General features: G+C 41.6%; 1 protein-coding gene across 1 annotated transcript in view; it reads right to left on the bottom strand.

Moving 5' to 3' along the window:
* The window catches only part of LOC311038258 (3-hydroxy-3-methylglutaryl-coenzyme A reductase-like), a 31,840-nt gene extending 31,015 nt beyond the window's left edge, over positions 1–825 (bottom strand). Inside the window, exon 1 of the mRNA XM_084047657.1 lies at positions 704–825. The gene's annotated coding sequence lies outside the window, so the exon portion shown is untranslated. The remainder of the gene's footprint in view (positions 1–703) is intronic.
* Between the last annotated feature and the right edge of the window lie 12,027 nt (positions 826–12,852).

The following is a 12,852-nucleotide window of genomic DNA, read 5'->3' as shown; positions in this document are numbered from 1 at the left end:
ATAAAGTGCTGACCCCACACCCTGGATGTAACAAGTTAAAACGCCCGGGTCTAAGTACCCCCGTATCGTTCAATAAAAAGCATTTTAATCCGATCGGTGGCTATTTTTCTCAAAATTTCCTTCATATGCTTTCAACTACGCGACCCTATCGGTTGGGACGTGTACTGCACTCTTGATACGTTACGACTCTATGAGAAAATGGCCGCCAATAGGTTTAAAAAGCTTTTTTATTGAATATGGAAGATACGGGTACTTAAGACCCGGGCGTTTTAACTTGTTACATCCGTGGCCGTGGGGTCAGCACTTTATATTTGAAATCTGAACGTTTAAGTAGATGTACGGGCTGTAAATGGAGACATGTCAAAACCAGGAGCAAGTTGCGCCATGACTGTCGTGATATGACACTCATGTTTCAGGACTATTGAAGTAAAAGTATAACAAACTAGAAATACTCCAGTAAAGTAAAATACTCAAAATTGTACTTAAGTATAGTACTTGTAAATGTACGGTAAATGTACTTAGTTACTTTACACCACTGCATTCTCGTTAGCACTGCGTTACATTATGTTAGCATTATGCTAGCCTAGTGATGCTAACCGTCACATTACATCATAATAACGTCGTTAACGCGGCGCCACAAAGCGCCGTTAAACGTCTTTCCTGTCGTTGTGAACGTTAATGAAACAACGTGTTAGAATCTCACCGTTAATCAATGGGTCATTTAACCTTCATTTGCTACAGCTGCGCGACCCCAGAACCCTGATGACACAACACAGCCATGGAGTTAGAATGATAGATATCTAGAGAACGGACAGAGTGCCCTGCCCCCACCTATTAAACGTTTCGCTGAAAGTTGCTCACAAGCGCGTGAAGCACCCGGAAGTACCTCCACGTCCTGTATTGGCTCCAATGTCGGAGCCAATAGAGCATGCGCACTAGCGTTTCAGACGATAGAAGCGGGCGCAGTAGGGTTTCAAATGTGAAAAAAAAGTGTTGCAATCCCAGATGTGACCACCAGGCGACGGCAGCTTCACCGTTACACCGCGTTCTGGAGGCTTGAACATCGTCCACATTACAGTAGGTGACGTCACGGAGACGACGACCAGGAGGACGGTGTTGCCAGATTTTGTGAGAATTAAGCAACCAGGTCTATGAAAACAGGTATATGAAAACAAGCCTAAAAGAAGCATTGATACTGAGAGCACTTTAAATATAAATAATAATGATGTAATTATAATAATATAATTTATATACACCGGCTGATCCACAAGCTCCACAAGCTCACTATGTGAGCTTTTAGATCTGCTATTTTCCCAAAAGAAATATTGGGAAACAAGAATGACCAAAGTCATAATAAAGCCGCATGCGGCAGGCTTTTTTGGGCCCAATCTTTTCATAGACCTGATTACTTGTTTTTTGGATTGCTTGTTTCTCTCGCCAAACCTGGCAACATTTAGCGTCGCAGATTAACGCTGTAATGTTTTTTATATAAGTGGTGGCAACATTTTGTGACACCACACGGGTCTTCCCAACATAGCTAAGATTGAAGTCAGTGTGAACATGGCCAAATAATAACTTAATAGCCAAACTGGGTCTAATGAAGCACGCTAGCATTTAGGCCAGGGGTGTCGAACTCATTTTGGGGTCCGGGCCACATTGGTCAAATGGTGACTTGATGTGGGCCGAAACCAGTTGCGGAAGCGCATGTGCGCTCACACGCATTCAGTTATACAGCATTGTTTTTCAGTCTGTTGTCTCAGTCACTGCTACTAACTACAGTATATCACCTTTAAAAACATGTTATTATGAAGAAGAATAGCTACTTTAATTATTGACATTAAAAACAAAATGCAATTTGTAAGGAGCATTCAATCCAGAAACGCATGTGTCTTATATATATATATATATATATATATATATATATATATATATATATATATATATATATATATATATATATATATATATATATATATATATATATATATAAAACATAAAACATTTGGAGAACCACATATTATATCAGGATTTAGAAGACATTTGTGAAGACTTGCACAAATTTCCATGATTTTTCAAAAATAGCAGATCTACAAGCTCATGTATATCTGCTATTTTTGAATAGCTAAATAAATCGTAAAATGACAGATGCTTTCCCAGATTGAATGTTAAATACGCTCTGAGTTCAAGAGAGAGAGAGATGAGACACACACACACACACACACACACACACACACACACACACACACACACACACACACACACACACAGACAGACAGACAGACAGACAGACAGACAGACAGACAGACAGACAGACACACAGACACACAGACACACAGAGAGAGAGAGAACATGTCCGTGCTAGGCTGACTTCTGCGTGAGGATCAAAGAGTATAGCCATTACTACTCGACTAGCAGTTGAATAGACTGTTAACGAGCCAATCAGCCAGAACATGCCACAGCTGGGAAGAGACAATAGCCGGCCATCAGAGGTACTCGCTGCAGCGAGTGGTGGAAGGGGGAGAGCTGCTTGGACGCAACGCAAAGTGCGACTCTATGTCTGTTACATGTAGTATCAATTTACTATTTTTAAAAGTATTTTGCGGGCCGCCATGGACCTTTCCGCGGGCCGCAAAACGCCCCAGGGCCGCCAGTTTGACAACGCTGATTTAGGCTAACCCTCCGGCCTGAAGCTCTCTTGTTGTGATTCAACTTCGTCCATGCTGGCCCTTAATATGGTCTGCTTCCGGGTGGATCAACCAAACTAACAATGAGGATCGTTCTGATTGGTTCCCTTCTCAACTAGTCCCTCAAAAAGAGTAATTCTGATTGGATCTCATCTCCATTCGTCCCGCCCTAACATTTTCGTCTCGTCTAATTCGTTGACTAACGTGTCCATTACATTTTCGTCTCCCCATTGGCTTAAAAGGGGGGCTCAATGACACTTAGGTGTCACAAAATGTCACTCGGGTGTCGACACTTTTCACTCGGGTGGCGGACTAACGGTGCGTTTTAACAGCGGGCAACTCTGGGCGATGCCGGGCGATATCGCCCAAAAAGATAAAGAAAATCCATCTTTCATCGCCCCCCCGCCCACTTCGCCCGATCGCCGGCTCTCATAGACTTTCATTATATTTTGGGCGATGTTGCCCGGCATCGCCCAAGAGTTGCCCGCTGTTAAAACGCAGGGTCAGACTAGTGCTGTTTATAGAGCCGCGCTAGCGCATGCGGCTAAAAAGTGGAATGTTTTTTAACTTTTTAACAACACAAATCTGGTACGGGGGTCCCTGGCACAACGTATTTGTAGATGGGGGCGGGGGGTCCGTGTACAAATTGGGGGTCCTTGACATGAAAACCACTGGTTTAAACAACATTTAAGAAACAAGCCCAAATAAACAACTACAGAAAAATAATCCCAACCTCGTTTATAATAAGCAGACATGGCAACGCTGGGACGCAGTTGCAGTTAGAGTTTACTTATCTCTCAAGAACAGATTCAGAGCTGCAGCAGAGGATGCTGTTTTTCCTTTTTTTGATGATGGGTTCCCAGATTGGAGTTTACTTTACACTTTACACTTGTGCACCTTTTATTTTGTAGTATTGTGTCCTGGTTTCCTCTGTTGCTGACCTGTATCTGTTTAGTCCGGTTTCACCAGTCCTGTGATTTGTCAAACGTTTCATATTCTATACTATATGGTTAAGATTGGCTTCCAAAGTTTGTGGGAGGGCCCCCGTTTGCACAAAATGCCACAAATGATGAACGCAATGTCCGATTGCAATGAAACCATGCATGCACACTCACAGCAGGCTAAGAAAGAAATGCCACCTAAATTGTTTTAAATCACCCTCATGGTGGTGCTATAACTGGCCTATAACAGGCACCATTTTGTAGTTAGGTATTTATGCAGTAAGTGGTTATGTGTTAAATAGCTCTATATTCTGATCGCAATCATTGCTATAGAGTGCTTGTTCAGTAACAGTTGTCTCCCTGTCTTTCAGGCCAGGATACCAATTTTCTGGATTATTTTATGATCATGATTTGGTTTTCTTGTACCACATGGGGGCAGTAGAATCACACTGTAACAAGGTATGTCCTCCCCACCAGTAGTTCTCAAAGTGGGGTTCAGGGACCCCCAGGGGTCCTTGGGGGGTTCCAGGGGGTCCCCAGATAAAGTAGTTAATATAGCATCACAATCATTTTAACCACCCTATCCACTTATATGTTGGATATTCAAAAATAGCAGATCGACAAGCTCACAGCACATCACTTTGTACCGCGCCGCTGCTTGTACATCTGCTAATTATTTTTGACAAATATCTATCATCTTCTCTTCTGGCGATCCCTGGCTCAAAACCTTTTCAGATGGGGGTCCACGGCCAAATACATATCAATTTGACATTAAAAGGTTTGAGAACCACAGCACCACACGGTCCAGAGATATTCTGGTCTGTTTCTGCTGTTCAACTACTTACTTATTACTAATAATAATAATATGATATACATGCAATTTATATAGCGCTTTTCTAAATACTCAGTCACCTAACAATTGAACAAGGTCCAAACCTCAAGGAACCCAGACCCCACACACTGCAGTAGAGAGTGTCAAACCCATTTAAAATAATAATGAAGCAACATGTGAAAGATTAGTTTATGGTATTCTGTAGAGACTGCCAAAAAACCCGTTTTAAATGCATGACACATGGTCTGGTGACATAAGACATGTGAAGAGTTTACACAACATTTGCACAATTAAGATCACCAGTTATCATCAATTATCATTAATAAGATCACAAGCACAATGGAAGAGAATGGAATGTTATTGTTGTTGTTGTTGTTGTTGTTGTTGTTGATGATGATGATGATGATGATGATGATGATGATGATGATGACGACGGTTGCTGTAAAAGACATGACAGAGACACAGATGAAAAGGTGAGCTGTGCATGGAGAAGAAACAAAGCAACAAATGGACCAGTGCAAATCAGTACAATTTGACCAAAATGCCCCAATGATTTGTTGAAGGCTGGGTTAGGGTTACACATGCACACATGCACACATGCACGCGCACGCAGTGTGGCCAGCAGAAAATTGTGTGATTTTTTGTGTTTTTTTATACTTTTTTTGCGGGTTTGTGACGGATTTCGGATACCTATAGATATACACTGTTATCAAAATGGCTAGTCCTATCTGATTGTATTAAACGACGTTAAACGCGCCAACATGGCAGCTGTAGCCTACGGAAAGCTTGAATTATCCTCTTTCTATCTGCAAAGTTTTTGTTTCATAAAAATCCACCGTAGACATGTTATGAGCTACTTTCTGTCAATAAATTCTGTGCAAGTGATTATTTTTCTAAGTATATCAGCACCCTGACTCTGTTTGACCCGACTGGAACAGAGCCTTCATTAGTATCATTGGCAACACCTGTGAATGTCTTCACAATATGGCCGCTGTGCATAGAGGCGTGATAGTGATCCGTAACAACATTCTACCAAGACCCGCCCCAGACCCGAAAAGTCGCGCTGTGATTGGCCAGTGGTCACTTTGAGTGACAGTTGGGGCAAACGCAGTCCCCACAACATCATTTACTATTCTGTGCCTATCGGTACATAACTCGGACGGGGCTGAGTAGGCTCAAAGCGAACTTCGCAACGTTCGGCACGGCAACTCGCGCACTTTAGCGCGCGAGTTGCCGTGCCGAGCTCTGTGCTTATGCTTTAGCGTGCGAGGTGGTGCCTCTCGTGGCTCAAGTTCGCTTGAGACTGCGCCCCTCCGTCGCGGTCCGGTCCAAAACTATACTTTATTAGCCAAAAAAAAGTTGTCTGCAGTTGTTGGAAAAAACGTGCCTCCGGCAGGAGTCGAACTCGAGCCTGGGGGTCGGCAGCCTAACGCCTAGTGAGGCACGCCACGAATCCTGTTGCAATAGTAGGGTTTTGGTCTGTATTAGACCAGTGGTTCTCAAACTTTTTCATGTCAAGGACCCCCAAATAGACGCTTATTACCCCACGGACCCCCATTTGAAGAGATAAGCCAGGGACCCCAATAAGAGAAGGTTTTTATGGCTCTCTAGCAGTGATTCTCAACCATTTTAATTTCAAGGACCCCCAGTTTAACATGCATTAGGCTACGGACCCCCATTTAATGGCATTTATACCTCTGGGACCCCAATTCATATTGTAAAATCAATGTTAATTTAACTCTCAGAGTTACAGAACCATAAGGGTCCATTTGGTTCCTGTCCATCATTTAGCTGGGGACCCCCTGGAACCCCCTCAAGTACCCCTAGGGGTCCCCGGACCCCACTTTGAGAACCAATGTATTAGACTGTAAATGCCCCCACCGTTCCCTCTGGGGGCGGAGTCCTTGTTCTCTCGTTTTTGTATTCAGCCAATCGCAGGACGGGGTTTGGTCGAATGTTGTTATGGAACAATATTACGCTGCATGGAGCCTATTCACCACAAATGATGTCTTGCTTACCTCATGATAACTGGCATCACTCACTGGTCAACTTCCATGTCACTGAAAAAAAGACAATGTAACACAATACCTATAAATACATAGGTAAGATATGTTTTGGATTTATTTTTGTTTTAATTAGTGTGGTATACAGTGTGTTTGTGGTCATGTTGTCTTATGGTGATCTCTATGTGTTCTATGGGTCAGATGGACTGAATGATGTTAGCTATAGCAAAATGTATCATGTAATCTCTCATCACAGACATGTTGGCTTCAGACATGTTTTAATAGTTTATAGAGGGACATAAATGAACAAGACGTCTTGCTGCTGTGCAGGGTGTAAATCAGAGAAGTGTGTGGTGTGAGGTGAGTTGACACTCACTCTGTGTGTGAATGATCTCCATCTCCAGTGTCCGGTGGATCCACCTCCATGGGAACATCTTCATGTTGGAACGGTCTACAATACATGCATGATCATATATTGAAAGCACCACCTGTACAGCACAACTCCTATACTATACTGTGTGGTATGCGGTTTGATTTTGTTTTGTTTGGTTCAATTGTATTGTTTTGTATTGTATTGTAAAACATGTTGAATTACTCTTTTTTTCTCTCTTTTCCTTAAAAAGTAATACATATAATTGCAAGAAGTAATACAGTGGTACAAATCTACTAACCTTGGATGGCCTCGTCCATCACCAAAGACGATGCCACTGACGTCCTAGTTGGTAAACACACAAAATACACCCCAAATTAAATGCAAACGCACGCACGCACGCACGCACGCACGCACGCACGCACGCACGCACACACACACACACACACACACACACACACACACACACACACACACACACACACACAGACACACAGACACACACACACACACACACACACAAACACACACGCGCGCACACGAACACACACACAGGCTGATTGTGTATTTTATGTACTATATGTGTGTGTATTTTAAACCAGTGGTTCTCAACTTTTTCAGGCTGCTACTCCCGAAAATAATCATATTTGAACTTTGACCCCCCCCCCCCCCCCCCGCTGGAAGCGAACGCAGCTCGAAAATATTGTGTATTTACGGAGTGTGTGTGTGTGTGTGTGTGTGTGTGTGTGTGTGTGTGTTTTGACTGTAGCTGCACTCTGGCGCACTCTGTGGGTTGCACACAGGCAGTGCACACATACTGCACACACACAGACAGACAGACAGAGCCACAAGCCGAGCAGAGTTTCATAGTAGGCTCCACTTGGGCGGAGGCGCGGCTTCCGCGTTCGCAACAATGTGGCCAATGTTTGACCAGTTTTTATAGTATAGTATAGTTTCTTGATAACTTTTGATGTAGTAATGGTCTCTTTTCATTTATTTTCGTTTTTCTTTTTAGGTATTAAAAGGTCTTAAAAGTCCTTAAGTTATCACTTTACTCATCTGGGACCCCCACCTCCCCCCACTATCTTAAATTATTTGACAGGTAACTCACCACAGACAGGGGAAACGTTTTCTCTTCATTCACTACAACACCAGGATATCCACATGGGTTGTCAACACACTGGATTGAGCGCTGCAGAAACATAAAACATATGTTTTTGTATTAAATCCTTGTAGACATTTCCTACTTGTGTTCACAGTCAACAATCTTTAATTCTGTACACATTGTGATGTGATGTGTTGTGGAGCATGTCGATCTGTTCGCTTGGTGTGAGCTCGTTGATAGGTTTGTAGATCCGCTACACTTGTATCATGTTAGCCTAGCATGTAGCGTCGCAATTCAATGAGATGCTGAATATACTTTAGTACGACTGTAATCGATTACATAATGTCACAGGATCGATGCAGGATCGATTGCAGAGTCGCAATCTGCATTGTGATGCATCTTAGAATCAATGAATTTACATTAGTCCTGCATTGTCCCACAAAAAAAATACCTTTAAATCAGTATTCACTCGGTAAGCGGCCATTTTTGTTGGTATTTTTTTGGGTATTTTACAGTGTGTGGCGTGTCACGGATTCATGCTGATGTGTACCGTAATACACTGTATAAAAGGGGGTGCTCCTTCCATTCCGACATCTCGCCACTCCGACTAGTGGCTTCCGCGTGCGGTTAGGGTTAGGGTTAGGTATAGGGTTCGTTAACGTCGGAAAGGCGACATGTCGGAAAGGCGAAATGCACCCGTATAAGAGTAATGTGTCTGAAATAACATGACGTGTCATAGCCATCTCTATATGTCTTTCACTATATGACTTCAATTCAGATGTGTTGGCCTGGTTATGGCTTTCAGCCACTAGAGTGTGCTGTTAGTTAAGGAGTGTAACCTACAACCTGTGGAGATGGGCAGCTATGTTTTCTTGATCAACCAGACAGATGGGGCTATTGAGTCGATGTCAAATAATCTTGAAACTTGATAACTGAGAAAACTTTCTTTAGTAATTATGTATTTTAAAACCAAGTGGCCAAAATGTAGCCAAAATAATTATATGATCTCATTAGTATTTTTAAAGTCCTGTCAATTATTTTTTGATATAAACACTTTTCTACCCAGATAGTCAGAATTGATCTAACCTTTATAATTCATATTAAACCATTGTCTCATTCTTTGTTAAGTTTTTCTAATTATTGATTTAAAATAAATATTATGAGTGTACTATTTGCTATTATTATATCATGCTTGTATGATCACCCAGTGCTGATCATGACAGCATTGGAAAGTGGCCATCTTGTGTCTGAAAATCTCTCCCACCTTTTCGTCAACGGTGTCAACCAAGGCTTTGAATCTACTTTAAATTACATCAACCGTAATGTATTTTGAAGACCTGATCCCGTTGATAACTTTTACAACTGCCCACCTCTTTCCCTTCTTTCAAATCAAAATGATTTGCACTTCTGTCCATCCATATTTGAGATAGTGTCCATCATCGCTTAAGACCATCAGCAAAGCGATGCTGAGATGATAGTCATCTTGGAGACTCCTCCTGACATGATTGTCACTCTACCACTCTATTGTCACTCTACCACTCAAGTGACAAATATGAATATGAACAGCAGTTTGTCCCATCTGTGTCGTCAACATCTTGTGGGAGGGTGCAAATCTTGCAATCTTCTGACAAGGAAATTCAGTAACTTGCCAATTTCCTAGGTGCAGTTTTTATGTAAAGTGACCTTGGTAGAAAAGCCTTACCGTTATACCAATCTGAGCAATTATTATTATATTGACTTAGTTTGTAAATAATGTTATTATTTACAAGTCGTGAAACTAACTGAATAATGGCCAGCGCCTACATGAGAATCAAAGCACTGTACTCAATGGGTCAATAATTGCATTTTCTTTATCTTATCTCACCAAGTCAAATTATTTTATGAGCACACTGTACGAATATACAGTATTTGTAATACATTATTCAGAATCACCTGCAATTCATGATAATTAATAATTAATGTTTCAACATACAAATCTTCAATTCTTTATCATTGATATTAAACATACATGCCTCTGATTAATTTAGATCACAGGTTCTCAAACTCTTTTTCGACACGATTTTAGGGGGGAAATTGTTTGGCAACACTTTATTTATACTGCAATTGCAAAGTGGAAATTAATAATATCTTAAAACAAAAACATACATTGTTGGCCTTGAATGGGAATATTTATTAGAAAATGAAACTAGAGCACTGATTCCTGCTAATTTGTAGGCCTACAACCGTATCAATAAATGAATGAATAATATCAATAAAAACGAACTAAAACAAGACTTAATGGAAAGGATGTGCTTGTATGTACATCTGAACACAGTTCATGATACTGCATGTGGCTGTGTTGAGCTGAGCAAGAGGTGAAGATCCACTTCCACTCTCAGGCGAGATCTGTATTTATTTGTAATTAAGGTCAATGCCGAAAAGCGGGACTGACAAATGTATGTTGAAGCAAAGGGGACAAGCTTTCTCAGCACAGACAGCATTAGACAAATCTGGGTGCTTGTTCCGGACTGATTCATGGGTGCGTTCGGATATGCGCACCAGGATCGCACTCACGTATTGGTTTGTATTGGACCAGTACGCTCAGTGTCTTATATCTGAACGCACCCATTATCATTGCGTTATAAAAGGAGTGTGGAACCAATGTGCTCTCTGTTTCTGTTCAATGAGCCCATGTGACTAGATCACACATGGGCAATATACGGCCCAAGGGCCGGACCCGGCCCTTTGACCGTCTCAATCCGGCCCGCAAAATCCTCAAAGAAAAAATTAAGACGACCCCAGCCCCCCCATCTACATTCTAAAAGGCAGCATTTTGTTAATCGTTTTTGGGGAAATGAATTTAACTTTACTCCAATTAATAGTGATTCAAATTGACCTGTTAGCCTGCATGCCATATTCCATCTGTATACACTCAAATCTTAAATGTTTATAATGTAATGCTGTGAAACAGTCTGCCGTGGGTCCATATTTATAATATCATTTGAGTGATACAGTGCAGCAAAAAAAAAAGAGACCAAATTCACACGTAACTGGAGACGTAACATGTCACCGCGAGTTGCAACGTCCCCTGTCAGGTGACAAGAAGGTCAGTTGGCTCTCATGCATTGAAGGAGGCATGAGCTTGGCTCTGGGCTCCCTCGATAGCGCCCAGGATCACTTATATAATTGGCACCGGGTGAAAAAGGGTTACAAAATCGTGGGATAAAAAAAAAAAAGAAGACAAAAAGAAAGAAGATTCTAAAGTTTTTTTTAAATGATTATTACGCCTTAATCATACCATTGTGACTCAGGTCTCTCTAATTCAGGACCCCCAAATTGATATGTATTTGTCCGCAGACCCCCATCTGAAAAATGTTTGTGCCAGGGATCCCCATAAGAATAGAGTTGTGTTAAACATTTTCAAATCTACATATTTTTTTCAAAAGTAGCCGATCTACAAGCTCCCAACGCGTTACATTGCGGTGCGCTGTGTGCCTTGTAGATCTTTTATTTTTGATTAGCCAAATTATAAAATATGGTTAAAGTGCGTCTTTCCAGACTCACTGAAAACGGCTGTAGTCAGGCCGTTACTCAAGAAACACAACCTTGATCCATTGGTGCTGGGTAATTATAGACCAATCTCTAATCTGCCATTTCTGGGCAAGGTCTTAGAAAAAACTATCTTTCATCAACTGGATGTGTTCCTACAGAACAATAAGGTTCATAACAAATTCCAATCTGGCTTCAGGAAAGGTCATAGCACAGAAACAGCACTTGTAAAAGTAATTAATGATCTTAGGGTGTCCGCTGACAACAAAAATGTATCTGTTCTCCTACTCCTTGATTTAACCACTGCTTTTGACACGATTGATCACAAAATTCTACTACAACGCATGGAGTACTGGATTGGTTTGTCAGGCACAGCCTTGTCTTGGTTTTACTCTTACCTAACAGGCAGAAGCTATTTTGTCAGCCTAGCTAACTTTGACTCAGACAAACACGACATCTGCTCTGGTATTCCACAGGGCTCAATTCTGGGTCCCTTATTGTTCTCCCTGTATATACTACCGCTGGGAGAACTCATCGCCGATCACGGAGTGAACTTCCATTTCTATGCTGATGATACCCAGCTGTATCTTTCGGTAGCTCCAGACGACCCCTGCGCTCTAGACCCATTGTTGACCTGTCTGTCCAGTATAAAATGCTGGATGAGTGAGAACTTTCTTAAGCTAAATGAGGATAAAACAGAAGTTCTCATAATTGGCTCCAGTGAGCAGAGAGAATCAATAATAAGTAGACTTTGTAACCTGGCTGTAGAAATTAACACCACAGTAAAGAACCTTGGGGTTATTATCGATTCTGAATTGAATTTTAATACACACATTAATCATGTCACCAAGATTGCTTTCTTTCATCTTAGAAATATTGCGCGAGAGACTATCTGTCGTTAGACGATGCAAAAAACGTTGATCCACGCTTTTGTTTTCTCTCGGCTTGACTACAACGCACTCTACTCTGGCCTGCCAAAGAAAACAACTGACAGATTACAACTTGTTCAAAATGCGGCAGCCAGAATTTTAACTAAAACTAGGATGAGAGAACATATCACTCCAGTTCTAGCTTCACTACACTGGCTCCCGGTTGTTTTTAGGATTGATTTTAAAATTCTTTTAATAGTTTATAAAGCTCTAAATGGTCTGGCACCTTCCTACCTCTATGACTGCCTAGAGAGATATGTTCCAAACCGGCCCCTCAGGTCTTCAAGTGCTGACCTGCTCGAGGTGCCTACAATGACATATAAAAAATACGGTGAAGCAGCATTCTGCTTTTACGGACCGACAGTGTGGAATAAACTCCCATTACACCTAAGACAGGCAGCCTCTGTCGATAGCTTTAAAGCACAGCTCAAGACCTATTTCTTCACTCTTGCTTTTAGCT

This window comes from Gymnoscopelus microlampas (genome assembly GCF_963454915.1).
Source record: "Gymnoscopelus microlampas genome assembly, chromosome: 21".
NCBI classification, from domain to species: domain Eukaryota; kingdom Metazoa; phylum Chordata; class Actinopteri; order Myctophiformes; family Myctophidae; genus Gymnoscopelus; species Gymnoscopelus microlampas.
This window is presented reverse-complemented; position numbering and strand designations above follow the sequence as displayed.